Source organism: Silene latifolia, chromosome 10, assembly GCF_048544455.1.
Source record: "Silene latifolia isolate original U9 population chromosome 10, ASM4854445v1, whole genome shotgun sequence".
In the NCBI taxonomy this organism is placed as follows: Eukaryota; Viridiplantae; Streptophyta; class Magnoliopsida; order Caryophyllales; family Caryophyllaceae; genus Silene; species Silene latifolia.
This window is the reverse complement of record NC_133535.1, coordinates 26,361,102-26,382,898: the sequence shown is the minus strand read 5'-3', so window position 1 is coordinate 26,382,898 and position 21,797 is coordinate 26,361,102. Positions and strand designations below refer to the sequence as shown.

The 21,797-nt window shown below is 42.4% G+C and overlaps 1 non-coding gene across 1 annotated transcript; it reads left to right on the top strand.

The window, feature by feature from the left end:
- Positions 1 to 12,183: 12,183 nt before the first annotated feature.
- Positions 12,184 to 12,290, top strand: LOC141610249 (small nucleolar RNA R71). The gene has a single exon (XR_012528150.1). It is a non-coding gene; the product is annotated as a small nucleolar RNA R71 (small nucleolar RNA).
- Positions 12,291 to 21,797: the final 9,507 nt, after the last annotated feature.

The window sequence follows — 21,797 nt, the reverse complement described above, 5'->3', positions numbered from 1 at the left end:
AAATGCACCAAAGTAGCCAATTCGGGGCAAAATACCATAAAAATAGTATAGAAGTGCATAGAAATACGTGCTGAAATAGGCTAAAAAGACTATACATTAGGCACGTATCAATAGTCGGCCACCACATTTTCAACTCCTTTTTTATCCCAAATCTCCATGTCAAACTCTTGGAGAAGTAATATCCACCTAATCAACCGAGGTTTGGACTCCTTCTTGATGAGCAAGTGTCTCAAAGCAACATGATCGGTGAACACTATTACCTTAGCTCCCACCAAATAGGTCCGGAACTTCTCCATAGCAAAAACTACGGCAAAGAGCTCCTTTTCCGTTGTTGAGTAATTGGTTTGAGCTTCATCAAGAGTTTTGCTTGCATAATGAATTGCATGCACCTTTCCATCCTTCCTTTGGCCTAAAACCGCGCCCAAGGCTTGATCACTTGCATCGCACATTAACTCAAATGGCAAGTTCCAATCCGGAGGTTGTATGATTGGAGCACTTGTCAAAGCTTCCTTCAACCTATTAAAAGCATCAAGACATCGGTTAGAGAACACAAAATGAATGATGAATGAATTTACAAATGCCAGATTACAATATTTATAGTCCTACAAATGTTAACGTTGTATTGATCTTCAACGTTCCTCTCTTTTCTCGGAGTTGTTGCCATATTAATAGGGCACACTCCCTATTAATCCGGTTTGACTCGTTTTACTCTTAACTAATCTTCAGCTCTTCTTCTTTTTTGCGTCTTGATTCATTGATGATATAGTCTTATAGTTAGACTTGGTCTTCCTTGAGAATAGGATGTGGTTATTAGCTCATACAACTGCCTCTCTTGTTTATCTTCTTAATCCAACCTGTTTGAATGTCCTGCCAGGCTATTCTGCACTTACCATCAGGCTTCTCTTCCAGGATTTAGTAGCCTGCTTGCTATAATATTCTTCAATAGCCAAATAGTAGTTAGATTTGTCCGGTCTCTGGTTGCCTCAATCAGCCTAGTAAGGTCAGGCCAGGTTAGAGTTAGACCAGGATAAACTGGGTCTAACAATTGCCCCTTGACATTTTACCCGTGCTGGATCAGGCCAGGGGTGAGATGTCAATTTTACCGGGCTAAACAATAAAGAGAGTTATATTTGCTCAATGACTCTTAGACTCCTAGTTACCGTTAAACACTATAACGGCTAATTTGTGTGATGTCATGCTGACAGTTTTGCATTTTCTAGGGTTTTTGCACCGTTATTCCCCTTCTATAAATACGGTATTTGTGATGAGATTGTTTTTCACCAAATTTCTTCCACTTTCTTTGCTAAATTCTCTCTAAAATTCTCCCCTATTTCCCAGGAGCTCCATTCTGCTAACTTTATAAAAAAAATTCATCACAATAAACTAAATAATAAAGGATATGGGAGCAAAAAAGCGTCCTGCACCCCAGAAAGTTGTTGCTGATCCTGAACATAAAGACGTCCAGGAGGAGGAGGTGTTTGAAGTTGATCCTCCTGCCGTGCTATAGCTTTTAAATATCAGGATTCTATTTTTTCTGCTCTTCAATCTCTGGATCCTTACTTTCCTGAAGAAAACTTATTGAAAACAAACTATGATAGGGTTTTAAGGGAGAAGAAATTAATTCTGATTTGACCGAGGTATGGATTCTCGAGTCTTGTCGATCGAGCTAACTGGGTGTCACCTGGTTGGTTTTGTATTTTCGAATGGGCGTTCAAAGCAGGTTGTAAGTTACCTTTTAATCCTTTAATGATTGATACCATTCGTGCTATGCAAGTATCACCTTTTCAGATTATGCCAATGGTTTGGAAACTCGTTCATTCTATTGAAAATTTATGTGCTAAACACAATCTTGTAATTACTATTAATGATATCAAGGCAATATATCATATGAAAAATCCTGTTAATGGTCGTTTTAATTTGAGAATCAAGTCGAAAATGTCTCCATTAATTACTAACCTGGACTCCGGAGATGATAAAAGTTGGGCAAAGACTTTCCTGTTCATCCGGACTGAGAGTCTGGGATCAGGCTTTGATTATCTGAGATATCCTCCCTTGGAGAGTGGTAGGTTTCCTGTACTCTTAGTTTGCAATATATATTATACGAAATTAGGATGTTTTGAGTTTCACCTGTGTATTTTTGATGATTTTTGCAGCTCCTGATTGGAACTCTGATCCTCTTGACGAGGAAGCTATTTCCAGGATAGAGGCTTTCCTTGCTATTCCTGAGGAAGAGAGGGCCTGGCCTACTAGTCCAGGCGCGGGATTTATTGCCCCGGTATATAAAGCCCAAGCTGAGTGTGGTCAAAGTACCCAAAGGCAAGCCTAGCTCCACTGCTCTTTCCTGTACGTCTTCTATATGTCTTTATGTCAATTGTTGTCTTCTTATCGCTTCTCATCTGATATTTATGTGTATTCTTTATATATTCGGTATTCGGGTCTTTCGCTAGGTTGGCCGGCTTTACCGCAAAAGACTTAAAGGTGGGGTAGCTAGAATTGCTTTGAGCAGTCCAAGAGCCAGGAGGCTAGTGGGAGTGATAAGACACTTGATATTTTGGTTTCGGATGTCCGGCCTCCTCGGGATCCACCAGGCTAGTATCAGGAGGTTGTTGAGCTTCTAAAAGGAGAAGGGATGATGTTATTCTGAAGAGGAAGGGGAGAGAAAGAGCCTATTCAGCTCAAACAATCGGAGTATCAGGCAAGTGTCTGCTAGGATTGACGATATGGATCTTTGCCGGGCACGGATAAATGAATTTTTTCGCAAAAATGGGCGGCCGCTTTTGTCTGCTAATACCCTTGAGTCTTCTACTAAAGTGGTTTCTATCCCGACTTCTCTTGTGACAAAAGTCGCTGAACTTGCTTCTCACGCTAAGGAGGTTAGTTATAAAGGGATGTTTTAATTGTTTATATGCTCTTTGTGTTGCTTTATATTGGGCTGATTAATTTTGTTTCTTGTAGGGATTGGATGTCGGGTTGGCTCGCGCTTGTCACTCGGGGATGCCAGGCCAGGATTTCTAGCCTGGAAGAAAAACTGGATAAGGTTAACCGTGAGCTGCACATATCCAGGGGTAATGAAGTAGTACTTCAATCTCGGTGGCGACAATGCTAGAGAGGCATCCAGGGTGCTATAGTTTGTGAGGTGGCGCAAAAATCCGAGAAGTTTGTCGGCAAGAGTTGGAGGTCTGTCAAGGGAGAGCCGATCACGAGAAGCGGCAATGCAGGATCAGCTGAGGAAGAATGAAGAGCTTGGTGCTGAAAAGGAATTAGTGGAGGCGCGTCTTACTGATGCCGCTCAGTACTTCTTTGGGAAAGGCCGAGTTGATGCTATGATGGACCCGGAATCTGACCGGGCTAATTGGGATCCGGACCGAGATGAGACAGCACTGGACACTCAGTATCCTGATTTGGCTAACATGGGTCAAGAAGAAGAAGTGGATTCTCCTGCTTCCAAGGAAAAATCTGGTGATCAGGAAATGGTGGATGGTTGTGAGTCGGTTACTGGCTCAAAACTTGCTTAGATTTATGTTTTTCCTCTTTGTTTTGGCCCATCCAGGGAGGATGTTCCTGGAATGAATATTTAGGTATTTTTTGGCCCATCCAGGGGGGATGTCCCTGGAATGGATAATTATTAGGTACGTGGCAAGGCCGGTTATTTTGGATAAATAGATATTTGGTCTTTGTTGGTTCCTTTTTGCGTTTTGATAAGGTACTTTTGTAGTATTGGATGTCTTACTGAATCTGGCCATTTATTCGACTGGATCGGGCCAGTTTTTGTGCTGGATCTGGCCAGTTCATTGAGTTATGGGTGGGGTTGTTGCCTGTCTGGAGGGCTTACGTCCCCTGCCTGTCTGGAGGGCTTATGACCCATCTATGTTATACAATCCAGGAAAAGATTTTCCAGATTTGTATATTAAATGGAGCTCAATATTTTAAGGCATGTTTTTGCAACTGAAAATTGGGTATCAGTTGGATATTGGTGGGGTGGCCCCCAATCTTTAAGATTTGTTTTAAATAAAATGCAGTATGTAAAACAAGTATTGAAGATTCTACTTGGTAAAAGTAAATATAAGAATATTGACAAGTACTTGGCACATAATTGAAGAAATCATATACGTCATTTATTCATATAATGGCAAGTATCATACATTTAGTTTCATATCAGGCCAGGCAAGAAATGTTACGGTGAAAATTATACCTGGACTGGGAGATATATTTTATATGTGAACTAGTTTTAGGTGTGCAATATTCCAAGTTCTTGGGATCATTTCGCCGTCCAGGGTTTGTAATCTATAAGCTCGCTGGCCGACTATTGAGTCAATCAGGTAGGGACCTTCCCAGGTTGGGGCCAATTTACCAGCATTCTTTTCTTTTGTGTTTTGGAAGACTTTCCTGAGGACAAGGTCTCCTACCCTGAATACCCTGGCTTTGTGAGTCTTGTTATAGCTTTTTGCAACTCTTTTGCCGATATGCTTCGATCTAATCTTTGTTGCATCTCTTAGCTCTTCCGTTAAGTCCAGGTTGTCCTCCATTAGAGGTATATTGCTTGTTATTGTGTTCAGCCGCATCTGGTGATGGAATGTCGACCTCGGTAGGGATTATTGCTTCACATCCATAGACCAAGGAGTAGGGGTTTGGCTGTGGATGTCTTAGGCGTGGTTTTCGTCCCCAGAGGACAGGGGGAGCTCTTGACCCATTTGCCTTTCCTTCTTTATAGTTTCTTCTTTATGCGGTGATTACTACTTTGTTCTTGGATTCGCACTTTGACCGTTAGCTTTTGGATATCCTGGCGTGGAGGTTACCAGGTTGATGTTCCATTGAGCACAGAAGGTTGTTGTTCTTTTTCCCACGAATTGCGTGCCATTGTCGCATACTATTTCAGAGGGGATGCCATATCTACATATGATGTTGTGTTTGATGAATGCTATGACATCCTTTTCCTTGACTTGCCTGTATGAATCAGCTTCTATCCACTTGGAGAAGTAATCAGTCATTGCTAGCAAGAAAACTTTTTGTCCGGGTGCTTGAGGTAGTTTCCCTACTATATCCATGCCCCACTACATAAATGGCCAGGGTGCGGATATGGAATGTAGTTCCTCAGATGGCTGATGGATATATGGTCCGTGAATCTGGCAAGCTTCGCATTTAGAGCTGAATTCTAGGCAATCGACCCTCAAGGTGGGCCAATAATAGCCTGTTCTGAGTACCTTGCTTGCCAGGCTCCTTCCGCCTTTATGATTTCCACAGTATCCTTCATGGATTTCTGATAATATCTGTTCAGCTTCTTGTGGTTCCAGGCATCTGAGGTACGGCCCAGCCAGCGATTTCTTAAAAAGCACGTTGTTAATAATAGTATATGAAGCAGCTTTTATTTTTAGTGCTCTGGCATCTTGCTTATTTAGGGGAAGGATTCCCTGTTGTAGCCAGTCGTAGTAGGGTTTTGTCCAAGAATTGGCAACATAAATTGGGAAACTTTCGCCTTGTTTATTTATTACAGGTTCTAATAAATGTACGATGGGTATTTTATCGAAGTCAAGGGGACTGAAGTTGGATCCTAGGCCGGCTAAGGCATCGGCCTGGGTATTCAAGTCCCTGGGAATTTGGTCAATGTTAAAATTGCGGAATTTTGATTTTAAAATTTGAACAACTTCCAAATAAAGCATCATTTTTGAGTCTTTTGCAGTATATATTCCGTTTACTTGGTTGGAAATAAGAAGGGAATCAGTACGTACCTTTAGGTTTTGCACACCAAGGTCAATACATACCTTTAATCCAGCTATTAGGGCTTCATATTCTGCCTCATTGTTGGTAGCCTCAAATGCACAGCTTATAGCTTGTACTATCTTATCCCCCTGTGGCGATTTTAGTACTACCCCCAGGCCTGTGCCTCTCATGTTGGCTGCACCATTGACAAATAGGGTCCATTCTAGGTCTGTTTGGTCATTTGGTCGGTTTATTTACTTCTTTTATTAGGTCGGGTTCTAGGGTTGGACTAAAATCGGCCACAAAGTCCGCTAGTGCTTGTGACTTAATTCTTTGTCCTTGGTTCAAATGTTATGTTGTATGTGCTTATTTGGATGACCATTTGCACATTCGTCCGAACAATTCGGCTTCCTAAGTACGGACTTGATAGGAAGATTGGTTCGACTATTATAGGGTGACTTTCAAAATATGGTCTTAATTTTGTGCAACTCATAATTAAAGCTAAAACATATTTTTCAAGCAGTCATACCGATCTCTCGCATCCGAGTAGACTTTTACTTACGTAATAGACGGGGTGTTGTTGTTTCGTCCGCTTCTTTGACCAAGACCGCACCGACAAAGAAGTTTCGTGGATCGCAGTGTATATCTTGCCAGGGGTTCATCTTTGACTGGTTTTGCCAGCAAGGGAGGAGAGGATAGATATATTTTCAGGTCCTCAAAGGCAGCCTGATGGTCAGGGGTCCATTGAAAGTCTTTGTTCTTCCTTAGAAGACTATAGAATAATTTGCACCTTTCTGAAGATCTTGAAATGAACCTGTTCAGGGCCGCTATTCTTCCAGTCAGCTTTTGTATGTCTTTGACCATCTTTGGTGGTTCTAGCTCCAGGATAGCTTTGATCTGTTCAGGGCTGGCTTCTATTCCTCTTTTTGTCACCATATAGCCCAAGAATTTGCCTGATGAGACTCCAGAATGGCATTTTTGTGGATTGAGCTTCATATTGAATTTCTCCAGTATTTGGAAGGCTACTTCCAGGTCTTTGACGTGGTCTTCTGCCTTTTTTGACTTGACTACCATGTCATCTATGTAGACTTCCATGGTATCTCCTATTTGGTCTTTGAACATCATGTTGACTAGCCTTTGATAGGTTGCACCTGCATTCTTTAATCCGAAGGGCATAGCAAAGATAACAAAGATATACCTCTTTCGGTGATGAAAGTCTGTATTTTCCCGATCTGCAGGATGCATCTTTATTTGATTGAATCCGCTGGAGGCATCCATGAATGTTAACATCTCGTGGCCTGCAGTGGCATCCACCATTGCATCGATGTGTGGCAGGGGAAATGGATCTTTTGGGCAGGCCTTGTTTAGGTCGGTGTAGTCTACACAGACTCTCCATTTGCCGTTTTTCTTTTGGACGACTACTAAATTTGCAAGCCAGTCAGGGTACATTACTTCCCTGATCATTCCCATGTCCAGTAGCTTGTCAACTTCTTGGTTGATGATTCCATGCCTCTCTGCAGCAAATTTTCTTCTCTTTTCTTTGTATGAGGCTTAAATGATTTGTCAATATTCAACTTATGAGTTATAATATCAGCATCTATACCAGTCATATCAAAATGTGACCAAGCAAAACAGGACATTTTAGTTTTGAGAAAGCTGACCAGATTAGGTCTGACCGAGTCTGGTGCATCTGACCCTACAAGTACCTTCCTGTCAGGGAATTCTGGGTCCAAAATGACCTCTCCTGTTTCCATCTGTGTTTGTGCAATATATTCTTCCCTGACAGGTGACTTTAATTGCTATGTATGGGACTTACCTGACTTTGAGGGTTTCAAAGCCTGGGTGTAGCATTCCTGAGCCGTCCTTTGTTCTCCCCTGATGGTGGTTATCCCCCATTCGGTTGGTATTTTCACACATTGATGGTACGTTGATGGGATTGCTTTGACGTTGTGGATCCATGGTCTGCCCAAGATTACATTATATGAGGATAGACAATCCATTACCCCGAATCTTTCATACGAAGCCACGCCTTCCACATAGGTTGGCAGGCTAATTTCTCCCAGGGTGTTCTTTGTTTCTCCGCTGAATCCAACCAGGACGCTGGATTTCTTGATGATCTTTCCTTCATCTATCTTCATAGCTTTGAGGACGTCAAGCATCACCAAATTTATTAAACTGCCTCCGTCTATCAGGATTCTTGATACCTTAGCTGTGCCAATTTGCATGGTGATTACCAAGCTGTCTTGGTGTAGATCTGATATTCCCTAAAGGTCCGAGTCATCAAAAGTAATGGCAGGCAATGACTTGGACCTGGAAGGGGGCTGAAGTCTAGACTCCCTGGATATTCTTTTGGCAGCCGAGCTGGTCAGACCACAGATTTCTGATCCTCCATTTATGAACTTGACTTCATAGATGGGGGGAGGAGGAGGAGGATCTTTGTCGTTCCCTGAATCTCTCTTGTTTTGTCCTTCATATTTGTTCTTTGGCTGCTGGATTAAGTCCTTTAGATAGCCTTTCTTTAGGAGATATGCCACTTGTTTCCTGAGTTGAATGCATTCTTCTGTGGTGTGCTCGATGTCCTGATGGAAGTCACACCATCTTGTTGGATCTTTCCTCGGGTTGTCGGATTTTTTGGGCCATCTGACCGTATCTCCCAAGCTTTCCAGGCGTTTGATTAATCCTGCAGTATTTATAGAGAAGTTATATTCAGGAATAGTTGGTAGGCTAGAAAGGTCACTGTTATGTTCTTGTGCCATGTTGACTTCAGATCGTTCAGGCCTGGAGTAGGGCGCTGATCTTGGGTTGCCTCCTTTCTGGTAGGAGCTTTTCCTGTTAGTGTGTCCATAGCCTTGCTTTCCTCCGGACGAGTTTGTTCTGAAGTTGAGATCTTCCTCCAATCTGACATGTTCTAAGACGATGGATTAAACAGTGGCAAAGGTTGGGCATGCTTTCTTGGTTAGATCTGCATAGATGTCGCTGTCAAGCAAGACTCCTTGCCTGAAGGCTTCTACTACTGTCTCTTCGTCACACCTGGGAATGGCCACCTTCTCTTTGACAAATCTTGCCAGGAATTCTTTGAGAGATTCTTCAGGAAGTTGTTTTACCATGAACAAGTTACTGGGTCTCTTGGCCATGTCTCTGCTGCTTGCGAATTATTGATTGAAGGCATTGATCAGTTCTGCAAAATTCCTGATACCTCCATTTGGGAGATTAATGAAGCATTGTAATGCTGCTCCGGTCAGGGTTGTACCAAAGCCTTTACACATGCGGACTGCCGAGTTCACTGGGTATTGAGGCGACCAACATCTTCTGTTTGAATATGGCAACGTGATTTTGTGAATCAGAGGGCCCATCATAAGTTCTCATGGATGGGACGGTAAATTTCTTGGGGAGATCAATCTTTGCAATTTCATCTGCAAAGGGTGAATCTGCAAAGCTGTCAACTTCTACTTCAGCCACAGGGTCTGGCACTCTAGCTATATTTTCTATTTTGTTGTGGAGTTTTTAGATTTCCTGAAGCATGGCCATCATTATTGCTGCTTCAGTTTTGTTTGTTTCATCATTGGGAATGATTTGGGTACCGGATAATGTATCCTTCTCCAGAGTTCCAAAATTGGAAAAGTCAGTGTTTTTTATAATGGATGAGAATGGGGTTCCTGGTTCGAATCTGGTCTTGGAGCCTGAAGCATGATTTTCCATTTTTTTCCTCAGGCTAGACTCATATTCCTTCAGCCTATTGATTTCTGCTTCTGCTTGGGCTGTCTTCTCTTGAATTGCCTCCAATTCTTTGATTTTAGCCAGGGCAGCCGCTAATTGTTGTTCTGGGGTAAGTTCCACCATTTTTGTATGTGAATATTAAATGGAGAATGGTAAAAGGAATTTTTTGATTAAAGAACTAGATGCCCCACGGTGGGCGCCAATTGTTTTAGCAGGATTTCCCCTGAATGGATTCGGCTTGATTAAAGAGTAATTTGGGTATCTAGTTCTATAAGTTTGGAATATTGTGAGTGAATAACAAGGGAAGACTGAGTATAAAGAATATTACTTGTATTATTTCAATAAGCTGAATATAAATTTGTATATATATAATTGAATATCCGAGAAACAATAAGAGGAAAATTGTGGAGTAGCTCAATATAAATCAATGAATGATGAATGAATTTACAAATGCCAGATTACAATATTTATAGTCCTACAAATGTTAACGTTGTATTGATCTTCAACGTTCCTCTCTTTTCTCGGAGTTGTTGCCAGATTAATAGGGCACACTCCCTATTAATCCGGTTTGACTCGTTCTACTCTTAACTAATCTTCAGCTCTTCTTCTTTTTTGCGTCTTGATTCATTGATGATATAGTCTTATAGTTAGACTTGGTCTTCCTTGAGAATAGGATATGGTTATTAGCTCATATAACTGCCTCTCTTGTTTATCTTCTTAATCCAGCCTGTTTGAATGTCCTGCCAGGCTATTCTGCACTTACTATCAGGCTTCTCTTCTAGGATTTAGTAGCCTGCTTGCTATAATATTCTTCAATAGCCAAATAGTAGTTAGATTTGTCCGGTCTCTGGTTGCCTCAATCAGCCTAGTAAGGTCAGGCCAGGTTAGAGTCAGACCAGGCTAAACTGGGCCAAACATCTACAATGCAACAAGTGTTCCCTAGAGATGGGGATTCCATAGACTTGTGGAGTTCAAATTCCACTCTATCTTCACCCACTTGCAAAGATAACTTGCCACTCTTCACATCGATCATAGCTCCACCGGTGGCAAGACAAGGTCGTCCCAAGATAATAGGCACATTGTAGTCCTCGGGCATATCCATTACAAAGAAATCGCATGGTATGACAAGCTTCCCAACAACCAAGGGTACATCTTCAATCACACCAATGGGAAATTTAACCGACCGATTGGCTAGTTGAAGTGAAACTCTAGTTGGTTTCAAATCTCCCAAATCAAGCCTCTTGAAGATTGAAAGAGGCATGAGGCTCACACTAGCCCCCCAAGTCACATAATGCTCTTTTAATAGCCACCCCTTGGATAGAACAAGGAATCGAGAAGCTACCCAGATCTTCTAGCTTGTTTGGAAGCTTGTTGGTGTGAGTAAGAATAGCACTACATTCCTTAGAGAGATTGATGGTTTGCACCTCCTCATTCTTCCTTTTCAAAGTGACAAGTTCCTTAAGAAACTTACCATATGATGGAATTTCGGTAATCATATCAAGGAAAGGAATCGTGAAATTCATCCCCTTCAAGATCTCAACAAACTTCTCATACTTCTTTTCAAGCCTAGGCCTTGCAAGCCTTTGTGGAAAGGGTACCGGTGCTACATACTCCCTTGGTGGTGGAGTACATTCTTTGGCCTTAGTTGCAATAGGTTCATCTTGCTTTGGAGGGTCAACCATCTCCACCTCCTTGGACTTCTCCACCCTAATCTCATCTTCTTCCACAACTTCAACCGGGTGCTCTTTCACAACTTCACTAGACACCCTCTTCCTCTTCCACTTAGGAGATTTCTCAACCTTCTCTAATTGCTTTCCACTCCTCAAAAATACCGCATTAATCTCCCTTGGGTTAACCGTATTACCCGGAAACTTCCCCGGATTTTGAGCCAATTGCCCCAATTGTTGAGAAATTTGGGCCACATGAGTTTCCGTAGCCTTTTGGGATGCTCGTATTTCATCATTAACCCGGTTTTGTGAGGCAATGTGGTTATCAAGCTTTGAGTCGGATTTTTGATTTGCAATAACCAATTGTTCAAAGGCTTGTTCCCAAGATGGTTTTTGAGGGGTTTGGAAGTTTTGGTTTTGTGGTTGGAAATTTTGGTTTTGTTGGTGATTGAAATTTTGTCCCTTGAAACCCCCAAATGGTTGTTGGTTTTGGGTGACAAATTGTTTCCCTTGGAAGCCGGGTGGAATTTGTCTTTGGATTTGAGAGTTTTGATTGAACCTTTGTTGTTGTTGAGGTTGGGAAGTGGTTGAGTTTTGAATGTTTTGTGAAGCATAAGACAAGAAAGGGTGGGTTCTTTTTCCATTGACAAATTGGTTGTTGTTATTATTGTTGAACCCTTGCCTTGCACTTGTGGATTCCCAAACTCCTTTTTCTTGCTTATAACATTCTTCATGGAGGGGTGAAATCAAGGGACAACCAATGGGAGTATGCCCTTGTTCCCCACACAACTCACAAGAAAAGACTAGTCTCATATCGGAGCTTGGTGGTTTTGAATTTAGCAAAGCAACTTGTTGGGTGAGTTCATCTAGCATACCCTTAACCTCCACATTCAAAACCGAATTAGAATCCTTGCCCTTGCCCTTTCTCAATTGCCTATCACTTCCCCATTCCATAGTTCTTGAGGCCATCTCCTCAATTAGCTCCTTTGCCGCTTTATGCCCCAAAATGTCTAAGGCACCTTTTCCCGATCCCGCATCCAATGAAAGCCGAAGGTCTTGAGTCAACCCTTTATAAAAATTGTTCACTAGCTCAGCCTCGGAGATGCCATGGTGAGGGCATAACTATTGGAGCTTCTTATATCGTTCCCATGCTTCATATAAGGTCTCATCCTCTTCTTGAGTAAAGCTTTGTAGTTCACTCTTGACTTTGGCCGTTCTTGAGGGTGGGAAATATTTGTTCAAAAATGCCGAAGCCAACTCATCCCATGTCTTGAAGGAATCCGGGTCACAATTCTTCAACCAATCCTTGGCCGAACCCCTAAGTGAACGGAGGAACAACCTAAGGCGTACCGCGTCATCAGAGACCCCATTTGACTTGTACATATCACAATTTTCAAGGAAGTCATTTAGATGATCATTTGGGTTCTCCAAGGGACCTCCTCCAAATTGGTCGTCTTGAACAAGGTTGGGCAAGGCATTTTTTATTTCAAAGTTATTAGCTTGAATTCTTGGCCTTTGGATGCTTGGATTGACTATGTGCTTAGGAGCCATAGTCTCTCTTATCGGAACCGGATCACCCATGATGTTAGGTTCTTCTTCTAAAACCCCAAAAGGATTTTCAAACTCTTCGGGATCTTCTTGGTGATTACCTTCTTCAACCGGTGGTGTATCTAGAAAACCCCTTCTTTTTAGAGAATTAAGTCTTCTTGCCGTGGCTTCAATTTCAAGATCAAGTGGATGTGTTGGTTGACCTCTTCTTTGTCGCCTACTCATGCAAAAACCTAAGCACTTGAAAGAAAGGATTAGTAACAAAGGACTTAGTCTAAACTAGAACAAAAACGATTAATATCTAGCCGTACTCCCCGGCAACGGCGCCAAAAACTTTATGGTATCAAGTAATACCTCGCAAGTGTACGATATTATCGTTGTACACTTTAGAGGATCGATCCCACAAGGAGTAGGTGGACTACTAATCTTTCTAATTCACGAGCTTAGCTAAGTCGATATAAAACAAAGAGGTGGTGACGAACTAGCACTAATATTAGCAAATTAAAAGGCTACAAACTAAACAAGCAAAGAACAAGTTAAAGGATTAAGAATAGATCAAATAATAGGAAAGACTAGAACTCGGTCCTCCCACGAATACACGTAATTCCACATACTAATTGTCTCGGCTAATCAAAAGGGGTAGAAAGGTAAGGGGAAGATGGCTCTAATTCGCCTAGAACCTCCCTCTCGGGTTCGCAATAGGACACTAGTTATCCCAACTAACCCCCCTCTCGGGTTCGAAAGTCGGTATCCCTAACTCAAAACCCAACAACCCCGAAAACGTGCACTTTTCCAAGGAGGTCAAGAAATTGGTCAAGGTCATTAAGCCCTCATCGTATTCCGGGTCATCCCACTCCCTCTCTCGAGGGTCGATTTCAAATGCTAGTCTAGAGGCACCCTCCCTCGGTTCTCCCTTTCGGTCTCAACCTTAGTTGGTGACAAGGGTCGGTTTCCAAATATCCAACTCACAACCAAACCAACTCTCGTTGGTGGACAAGGGTCAAAAGTCGACACTACCCAAAAACCAAACCTTAAACATGCAAATTCCTCTAAACTACCATCACCAATTTTCCCCAACAAATTAGCCTCAATGATAATTAATTAGTGAAATTACCCATACCGGGTCAAATTGAGTCCTAGAAGGAGACTACTCACTAATAATGTTTCTAAAGGCAAGATAAACAACAAAGATGGAGTCTTTAAGCATAAACATGGTAAGAGGATGAATTCTACTTCTAAACATGCAACAATCCAACAATAATTATGAAAAAGATGATTTAATCTAAAAACAAGGATGAGTAAACTAAAAGACACAATCTTTAACACAATCAACTCAAAGATTGGATCTTTGGGTGTAACCAACAAGGATGAACAAAGGAAAAAGGAGAAAAGAAAAGATGAACAATGAAAAGATGAACAATAGTGAAAACAACAACAATCAAACAACAAAGATACAAATTTAACATAAACAATCAAACAAACTTCAAAGGAAAAGCAAATGTAAACTAATGAAAATAGGGAGAGAAATAATACCAACTAAATAGCAAGAAAGGAATTAGGATAGAATATTAAAGAAGGAGGAACCTTCAATCTTCTTACAACTCAATTTCAATTACTAACTAATTGAAGAACTTGTCTAATTAAGAAATGATTAACAAAATAATTAACAAAGTTTGAAACTTAGAAAAGGAAATAATTTCAGATCTAGGGTTGTGTGTACAAAGGGTTTAAGGAGGGGGTATTTATAGTCTTTCATAAGATTAAGAAGAAAAGAAGAGAAAAGCCCAAATCCGCCTGTTGTTGCGTTCTGCCGGTGGACCGGCTGCCGGTTCTCCTACCGGCAGAACCGTCAAATAAATCAAAATAACTGGCAAGTGTGTTCTGCTAGTGGACCGGCTGCCGGCCTGCCGGCAGAACACTGTCTTCAGGTCTTTGGCTTATTCCTTGTGATGCGCTCTCCCGATTGGCCGGCTGCCGGTGCTCCTACCGACAGCGAGGTCAAACTTCTTTTTCCTCTTTAATTCCAATTAATTCTTCCTGCTGTGTTCTACCGGTGGGCCGGCTGCCGGCCTGCCGGCTGAACACAACACTCAGGTGATTTCTTCAATTTCATTGGCTTGGCTGGAGGATGTGTTCTGCCGGTGGTGAGGCCATTTCTTGTCCGGTCTCACGGCGAGAACACGACATTCAGCATTTTTCACCTCTTCTTCATGTAAAGGCAACGGAATTCCTTTCTTGTAACCCCCCCGGACACCAGGATGCCTTACCAAGGACCATTCTAGTGTAAGACGGTGTTACCATCTCGGTTTCCCGAGCGAGTAGATCAAATTAGATAACTAAAGAACAATCATATATTATTAACATGTCTTATAAAATACAACTTACTACAACGTCTTTATAATAAAGGTACAACCATGACACTAATGACACTGCCTCTCTATAACGGTAGCGTGATGACTCGATCCCTCCAATCCTAGTCGCCACAATCAACAAACTCGCTAAGCCAATCGCTCACCATCCCGAATGGATCACCGCAGTTTCACAAAACAACAACAACGGGTCGATCGACTAATCAAAAGTAAGACAGAATAACAATATAAACAGCTGATCATCCTCTATCCCAGTCTCACAACCACGTACAGTAACTGACTACGCCCCGAAGGGTGTAGCCCTACCAGATTACCCATCGCAACAGGTAATCCTCGCCGCCATTGGGTGACCGCAGCCCATCCCACCTAGTCCAGCTCATCAACGAGCGACTAATAATCCCTGTCCCTTAATGTGCACATCCCCTCCCGTGGCGGGTTCCACGGAGGGCGAACTAGGGTGTGAAGTCACTCCCGCAAGTGACTCCACTACCATCACAACACACACAACCTTACCGCTGTCACAACACCACAACAACACCACCATCACCACTACACCCATACTCCGATGATCAGCAGATGACAATCATGCACAATACAATTACAATCTTAAATCAATTAACAGTAAACTGAGTAGGGAAACCCTACCTCATCGCAAAGCATGCAAGACTCCCATTTACAGCCACGCACGACTCCAACAAGCGTTCTAACAATGATAACCATCTCCTATTACACAACTATACTCAAAGAATCACTCACAAGAATACAAGGCAGAAACTTACCTACATTACACATTGACGGTGACATAGACGACCACCACTTCCGTCATCCTTTCTCGGCGAATCCCGTCATTCCCATGGTAGGGTTTAGGCTAATTTCATTAGAGTGTGAAGATATGGGGTGATAGGGGAGAGAGGTAGACTAGGGTTAGAGAAAGAGGAACTGTCGAAGAAATGAGAAATGAAATGAATCTCGCGAACTTGCGTTTATATTAATGTGTGTCGAAGAATGACCATACTCGGCCGAGTACAAGAGTACTCGGCCGAGTAGGCTCTACTCGGTCGAGTATCGGGGATACTCAGCCGAGTAGCCTCAGCTAGGTCGAGTAAGCAATCCTGTAAACCTCATGATACAAGTCTGGTCCCTCACCCATTCATCCCTAAGGTCTGTTTGGTCAACATTACCGGTCAACAATGTTCTTAAATATCCTGGGTGTTACAATCTTCCCCCCTTAAAAAGAACTTCGTCCCCGAAGTTCAGCCCACACGACCCTCTCCTCAGGTTTACGTACCGTGACATTGACCACCCACACCAAGGTGCACAAATTTACACCATCCTGACATCATCATCACACCAACTTACTCAAACAATAATCACCTATCACCAACTTTCACCTACTCTTACAAAAATTAATGAACTCACATGCATTCTTTTGCCAAACGCGACACAACTATTATCAACTACACACAGAAACGAAACAATACTCAAAACAGCACTCAACCATACCATCATAGCAATATACAAATGCAAACCATATACAAATGTGAACTACCACGATCAATTATACAAACCATATACAAATGTGGACTACCACGATCAATTATCATAAAAAAATTGAGTTGAGACATCCGTGCACAGTATAACCTTCATATTACTTGAATACAACATAGCTACAGCTTCAAGGAAACATGAACATAAATTCCGAATGTTAACGTGCCTAACATACATGTGATTCCAAAATCATAGGTATAACTACATACATATTTCACGTAATTAAATACTTAATTCTCCGTGACATTACTCTTCCCCTCTTAAAGGAACTTCGTCCCCGAAGTTCACCACTAGCCAATTCCGTGCCCAAAGCCAACAAGTACATCCTGACGGCACACGCTACTATAAGACAAAGCAAAACACTACACCACAAGACTATACTAACCACGTATAACAGCACCAAAGAGTTATAGCAGTCGCCCCAAAAGTCGTTACCCCGACTCAAAACAAAACAACTAACAAAACAAAACACCACCGCGACCATCCCCCTCTTGTAGCACAACTTACTTTATGACATTACACACTTGTGGCTTATAAGGACAAAATGTTTCAGCAACCAAGTAGTATATAACAATTAAAAATATGGAATTAATAAGAAATAGCAGCTTGATGCGTAACCCGTTGAGGCAATTATCACTGTAACCAAATATATAGATATACGCATAAAACTTGTTACAGCTACCCCGCTATATGAGTAGAGTATTACCTTTCATATGCTTTAATGACGCAGATTATCCCCCCCCCAAGTAACATAAGATTCTAGTAACGCACCAATGTTATACCACGAAACATCCACTAACTCATAGCCTATTCCAACAATCACGTATCCGTGATACGGTCATAATCCATCTGTGGAACATGTTATAGTATAAAATAGCAAAATAAGGTATTAACAATTCTTTCATACAACTATCACATAACTTATAGCTATTTCCCTTAATTCTCTGTTTCAGCAATAATCGGCCGAGTATGAGAGGCTACTCGGTCGAGTAAGCTCTACTCGGTCGAGTATATGTGTATACTCGGCCGAGTAAGCTCTACTCGGTCGAGTAGTATCTATGCTCGGTCGAATTAGAGCCTTTGAAGACATTAGTTAGAGCATTCACCGTCAAACTGCATCAAATTCTTTACAGCAATATTAAACACAACCAAATCCTAACATACACAACATTCAACATGTCTCCATACGATAATTAAGTAAATAACGGCCTTATGGCCGAGTCTGATCATCCAAAGAATGGATAATAAATCCCAAAAGAAATATCCAAAATAAAAGTACGAAATCCAACACAACAAAACAAATCCATCACAACCAAATAAATCCAACCTCAAAGAAATCAAACCAAATAATCTAACAACATAAGATCAATGACGGGGACCCTCCTCCATGTCATCATCACCACCTGCGCCCGAAGTACCTGCACCTGAACTCCCTGCTCCTGGAAAGCCTGCTGCTGCTGCTGAGTAGTCCCCTCCTAACTGACTACCAGAGTTGGCTCCCCACGGTCCCGCGAGGTAGCCAAACTCAGTCTCCTCCGGAGGTCTCCAGTAACTCGGGTCAACTTCATAGCTGTGAAATACCCCCGTATCCACCCCCGGTCCTCTCCGGACAGTGTGCTAATCGAGTCCCTATGCCCTGGTTAAGGGTCATCTCATGTAGGTTGCGGAGCACCAAAGTAGAGGAGATCCGCTCAGCCAATTCATGCGGCTGCATCCTAGGGTCATGCACTCTGGGGTAGGGCGAATACTGGTAAGGGTAGCAAGGATAGGAGTCAGGAGTAGAGTAAGAGGGCTCAGATACAATCGGGTCTGCCCTAGACTGCCTCACTCTGCGACGCTCCCGAGGTGGGGGAGGTGCTGCCTTCTTGTCCCTCGTGTACGGTGACGAGGCTCGGGTAGGTCCGGGAGAATCCGTGGGTCAATCAGGTAGGACTGGGGCTCAGGTCTAGGAATGCCACAAGTCTCCCACTCAGCCAAATGATCAACAACCGGGAGATGAGCTGGGTCCGGAAGCACCATCCACATAGTTCCCCTCACTCTCCAAGCATACGACCCATCATCCATCTTCCTCAACCATCGGTTCGACACCGATCGAGCGTCCATGGTAGGCACAATCTCTACATACTCATTCCTCTCAGGAGGTGGGGCCTCAAAATCTGTCAGGCGCTGAGCTAGGCGGGTCACTATGGCCCCGCAAGCAATGTGTCGGGTCTCGGACTGTGCCATACGCTCCCGACTAGAGCACACTACACCAGGGGCACTGTAGTAGAATGGTTTTTGGCGGTGGAGGTTGAGGTAAGACATAAGCATCATGACCTCATGAGAATTAAGCTTGCTCACATCATCTCTCGAGTATAACAAACAGGTCATCATCCTCAGAAACATACGAAGGGAAACATGCTGAACATTATTAATATGCATGGCATCGGCACTAAAGGGGGTCTACCGGTCAAATAAGGAAGGTAAAGGGGTGCACCACTATTCTTGGCCACATCACTAAGGTAGTCATCCTCCTCGGCCTCTAAACCCAAATGGTCAGCCAACTCGTCCAGGGTAAGCTCATGATCCTCATTCATGAGACGAAAAGAAACGGTCTTTCCCTTCTTATCATAAACAAAAGAGCTCAAAAACTCTAAGGTCAAGTGGGGGTAGGATTTCTTTCTCAGATGATACAACCCCTCCATGCCCAAAATCTTGAAAATATGAACTATGTCCTCCTTGATCCCCAAAGTCTCAAGGATACTAGGGTTAACACAGCGGGTGGGGCGAAAAGGACGACGCATAAGAGCCACAAAAGCCTTTCGATGGTTGAAATCAGAGAAAATTATCGATGGATGTGCTTCCACCGGCGGAACTATCGGTTCAGTGCTTGACTGACCAGTCTCAAGCTGGACATTAGTACGGGTTCTTTTGTTGGGTAAGCCTCTGGTTTTCGCCATACTGCAAAGAAACAATTCTTTAACAGGGGATTGACACAAAATTCTTAGCGCAAAAGACGGACTGTTTTCAATTGTATACCGATTTTAGAACCATCCTTTTAATACAATTTATCAGAAAATCACCAATTACCTTACAATTTATATGGTTACAAGCTTTAATTTGTTTCAAATTAGGGAATAATCATCAACAACTAGAAGATTTCAGAAACAATTCGTTTTTGTTAACCCTAAATTTCAGAAATTGAGTTTTTAAACCATGAAATTAATCAATTAAGGCATACACAAGATTGGTATACAATTGAATTCAAGAATCAACAAATTAAAGACTAAATATCAATTGTTTTAACAAGGAAATCAAGATATAACATGCTATTATACCATAACTTCGAAAGCAAGTGAGAAAATTGAGTTTAAACCTTACCTTAAACTAGTTTGAGACGAGCAAGAACAAGTAGAATACCCAAGTCTTACCCAAAAGCTTGAGGGAGGTAGGATATGGAGTTTTTAGAGAGAAGGAAAGGAAAGGTGGGAGGCGGAAATAAGGAAGAAAGGAACGAAAATAGGGTTTTTGTATAACTCGCATAAGTCCCGCTACAGCAATACTCGGTCGAGTATTGGGATTACTCAGCCGAGTGTCCACTACTCGGTCGAGTATTAAGGATACTCGGCCGGGTGTTTACTACTCGGTCGAGTACCTTTCTTACTCGATCGAGTTTTGAAGAACAGAAGCGACTATTATTCTCACAAAACGGGCACTCGGTTGTGTAGCTTAATACTCGGCCGAGTATGGTCTACTCGGTCGAGTACACTCATCTACTCGGTCGAGTTTTCCGAAAACAAGGAAGAAGTCGTAACTTTTCATTGTTCCTGCAAAATCAAATAATATCGTTCGGAGTTCCGTGCATCCGCTCAAATCCTTTGTTAAAGCTGATTTCTATCACATAAACACATAACAATATCACATCCATCATCGGAATGATCATCACTCCTACTTTCATTCCTCACTTTGCCATGAAATTATTATATTCTATCCTTATAGCATACTCAACAATCTAATTACAGTACCTGCAAGGTTTAACTCTCATGTCACATCATCTCTAATTCCGTTAGATCACCAGATATACACTATAATCACATTTGCAACGTAGCAATCCAACACATAACACATTCATCGTGAAACAAATAAGTTAACTTGTCACTGATCTCCCATTGCGACAATTTCATCGCTCATTTCAACTTTTCCACACATGCATCAAACACGTATCACCCTAATAATAGATACACACATCAATCATTACCAAGCAATCAACGACTCTCCCTAGCTACCCTTTTCCCGTGTCTGGCTTAAGTCCGATGGGGCCATGATTTTGAAATGAGGGCGCCTACTCACCCAAAATCTAGCATCGGCTGGGGCTCCCAACGTACATACGCCAGGTTCATTTTAATTGACACCCTATATTCATTAGGTTCATTAGTTTAGGTTCCAAAATCGTCGGCTCTGATACCACTTTGTAACACCCCCGCACACCAGGATGCCTTACCAAGGACCATTCTAGTGTAAGACGGTGTTACCATCTCATTTCCGAGGGAGTAGATCAAATTAGACAACTAAAGAACAATCATATATTATTAACATGTCTTATAAAATACAACTTACTACAACGTCTTTATAATAAAGGTACAACCATGACACTAATGACACTGCCTCTCTAGAACGGTAGCGTGATGACTCGATCCCTCCAATCCTAGCTGCCACAATCAACAAACTCGCTAAAGCCAATGCTCACCATCCCGAATGGATCACCGCAGTTTCACAAAACAACAACAACGGGTCGATCTTGAGTAATCAAAAGTAAGACAGAATAACAATATAAACAAAGTGATCATCCTCTATCCCGGTCTCACAACCACGTACGATGAATCGACTACGCCCGAAGGGTGTAGCCTGCCAGATTACCCATCGCAACAGGTAATCTCTCGCGCGATGGGTGACCGCAGCCCATCCCACCTAGTCCGGCTCATCAACGAGCGACTAACAATCCCTGTCCCTTAATGTGCACATCCTCTCCCGTGGCGGGTTCCACGGAGGGCGAACTAGGGTGTGAAGTCACTCCCGCAAGTGACTCCACTACCATCACAACACACACAACCTTACCGCTGTCACAACACCACAACAACACCACCATCACCACTACACCCATACTCCGATGATCAGCAGATGACAATCATGCACAATACAATTACCTTCTTAAATCAATTAACAGTAAACTGAGTAGGGAAACCCTACCTCATCGCAAAGCATGCAAGACTCC